General features: G+C 39.3%; 1 pseudogene; it reads left to right on the top strand.

Moving 5' to 3' along the window:
• Nucleotides 1-602: 602 nt before the first annotated feature.
• The window catches only part of LOC119345633, a 9,197-nt pseudogene continuing 6,272 nt past the window's right edge, over nt 603-3,527 (top strand).

Here is a 3,527-nt window from a genome sequence, read left to right as displayed (position 1 = left end):
TAGTAACCCTAGTTGGTTTCAGAGGGGACTGGGGGTTCTGTCATCCCCATTTCAAGTTTCTGATGAAAGAATAAACATGATGCAACACTCTAATGCATGACTAGCTAGGGTGTGACAGGGGGAGATAATTATCACTGTTTCCTGGTGAGAAAGCTTCCAAATCCAAAGAAAATAGGCATATATAATTTTTTCCCTGGAAATACAAATATGAAGAAAGACATTGTATTTCTGGAAAAAAAGATAAAAATCTCTCCTTTTGTGTATTTTTATGGCTGATTCATTGTATGGGTGTATTGTGCATGCATGTAAAGGAGATGGAGAAAGATGGGAGTACTAGCTTTTAGAAATACCCTGACCTTTTGAAATTCTGATATTGATGGAGGGGAGTTAATGATCACTGTGTCTTGGTTATAAAGCTTGCAAAAATGTAGAAAAATAAGTAGAGCTATTAAACCTTTTTCTGGACATTAAGGTCAACCTATTGTATTTCTGTTCCTTTGACACTTCTACATTCTTTTCATGACTGGTAACGAAAAATGTCCCCTTTTTGGTTAACAGAAGAGATTGCAAAGGAGTTGGATGCGTAGGGGCATGATATCCCGATGACAGTGGCCAACACCACCTACATGGGCATGAACGCCCTCCATGATGCTGGCGGCCTTGGCATGCTACCAGTCTACTTGTATCTCCCTTGGGAGGTCAAGATGGATGTTGGCATGCCCGATACCGTTCAGGGTAATTCATTCATTCATGCCTTTCAGTTCCTAGGCCTTGTGTTTTGCTGTGTGTGGATTTCATACTATTCCCCTACTACTGTAAAGCCTCATTCTTGATAATACTCTGGCAATGCATTGATTTTTTGTATATTTATTTTCTTTATTAAACTAAGGTCGTTTTGCTTTTTCTGTGGGAACATGAACGATGATGTATCTACTTTGGCTAACTGTTTAGAGTTCCCAAAAGTTGAGAATTTATTAAAATGAGCAATAGAAAAATATAGCCTTACATTGAGAAAAAAAGAGATGTAATTTCTAATTAGCGTGCTCACATATGTAAAGTGACAATATTTTCTTATATTTCTGATATGCAGTGTATCGGTATGATAGCCTTACATGTAATTCTGGCAATCCGGATCACAACATAATCTTGTTTTAAAGGAACAACTATGAAGTATAAGTTTGCTCACATAATCTTGATAGGCTTTCCCAGATTTTCATGTGCTATTAATTGGATTTTGTAATTGAGTTAATTTTGTTAGGGATTGATCCCTAGTATCCACTATGTTCTCAGATTGGAGAATTGTTTTGGATACTCACAAAATTAGATTCCTTCATTGTCTTGTACTGAAAATTATGTCTTCTTTGTTAAGATGAAGGCTGAAACTAATCTTCCACTTTTATCTCAATTTCCCTTGTAGCAAGGTCATGAGGAGCTTGATGCTGCTTTGTTTGTGGGAGCTGGAAGAGTTCACAAAGGTGAAAATAGCGAAGATAGAACTTGGGAAATATGAGACAGACACCTGGTATTTCTCTCCTTCCCCACTTTAAGCACAAAGAACAGCTTGAGAGGCACATGGTGCGCTTGCACTTATAATTTTTACTGTATTGTCAGTTCCGTGTTTGTAAGATAGGCATTGCTAACTTGCAACTTGTGAACTTGTTTGCTCCTTGTGTGTCTCTCTCGGCCCGTGTATCTTGATTTTGCATGTACCAGTAGACACCACTTTTGTTATTTAGATACAAGTTTTGTGTTTGGACATGTGAATTTTCTCTCACTACTTGAAGGTTTCATGTGGAATTTCCCAGAGTACCAAACCAACTCCTAGTTTTTCACCCTTCTGTCAGTCCTTGTATCTAAATTAACTGTAACTGTTTTCTGCAAGGAACTGCATTAAGCAAGAACACGAACCCCTGTCTCCACCACATATATTTCTCATTGTCAAAGGAAGGTCACCTTTAGCAATCTGAAGTCATGGTTGCCTGTTAGGGTGTCTTTGGATCCTAAGCAATTGTAGTGTTAGCTTGCTTAGCAAGGAAATCAGTTTGGTAAAAGCTAAACTAACCTGGCAAATCCATCTAGCCTGCGCACGCTAGAAAAGCCTTGCCCCAGCAGGAGGGACAATTTGGCTCTCCGTTGGTAATAAATGAGTGGAAGAAAGAAATCAAGGTAACTGCCACTGGAATTGTGCTTAACCATGGATATTGGTAGTTGAACCAAATAGCTGGCTTTGACCACGTAGGCTGTAGCTCAAAAGCCTTGGCTAGCTCGGCATTGACGGCAAAAGATATAAACACACCCTCAATGACATCACTCCCTCTAATTCACAAGTGCTGTTTGGACATTAGCATGCTCCACACCGTAACTTCGACAAGCAATTTCTGCTATCATGCATATATTTAAATTTTTTCTGAGTGGACAAAGTACCATATGTTGACTTAGGTGAACATTTCTGGTTTGCGCAATATATTTAGTTGCCGAGTTGATCGATTAGATTTAGATAGAAACCGTCCAAATACGAAGAAAATTGCTAAGCCATTAAACCATTTTCTGGAGATCAAAGTCACCACGTATTCTATGGAGGGCACACAGAATGGCGCCTGTACAGAAATGAGCTGACTTTGTGTTATCCGGCTTGTTTAGTTCGTTGACCTATTTGTGTTTATTGATCCATATTTAAATGTTCTGAATTCACAGTCAACAGGAGGTTGGATGAGTGGGTTAAACTAGAACAACCTGTTCTCTCTCACGTTGCTCTCCACCTTTGTTTGAATTTGTTTTGCATCGTTTGGTAGAACCGGGATGAATTTTGATTAAGTTGTTCGCCCTTTCTTTGTGTTGTGTTCAATTTCATCACTGATTTCCTTGTTAGTACCACTGCTTGTTTCTGCGACTATTCTAATTGCAGACAACGACATCAGCATCCCTACAGATCTGAAGCGGCCCATCCTTAATGGTTTCTACCGCCATATCTACCAACCCCGACCGGATTTATCACTGCATGTGATCTCTCCTTATCCGACGCTCACTCTGACGCATCTGGCATAGGTAAGCCACCGGTTCCTCCTCTGGTCACTCTCATGCTCCATGTAACCATGGCCACCGAGCTGTGATGATTTTTTTGTACACGAATGAGATAATTTATGTGTTCCAAACATTGTGCACGAATGAGTTATTGACTGGATCATTCTTATATTTGCTTGAATTGGGAAACCCAATCAAATCATCTTCTTTTGTGCTTCCTGTTTGCTGATCCATCGTATGGGTGTACTGTGTATGTATGTAAAGGAGATGGAGAAAGATAGGAGTTGTAGCTTTTAGAAATCTTGGTATTGATGGGGAAAGATAGTGATCACAGTTTCCTTGTTGGAAAGTGTCCAAACTTTTTTCCGGAAATACAAATACAAAGAAAGACATTGTATTTCTGTTACCAAATAAAAATCATTTCCTTTTGTGTTTTTTATGGCTGATCCATTGTATGGGTGTTCTGTGCTTGCATGTAAAGGGAATGGGGAAAGATGGGAGTACTA

The sequence above is a fragment of the Triticum dicoccoides genome, unplaced genomic scaffold (genome assembly GCF_002162155.2).
Source record: "Triticum dicoccoides isolate Atlit2015 ecotype Zavitan unplaced genomic scaffold, WEW_v2.0 scaffold26201, whole genome shotgun sequence".
Lineage (NCBI taxonomy): Eukaryota > Viridiplantae > Streptophyta > Magnoliopsida > Poales > Poaceae > Triticum > Triticum dicoccoides.
The sequence above is the reverse complement of the archived record's forward strand: the minus strand, read 5'-3'. Positions and strand labels throughout refer to the sequence as shown.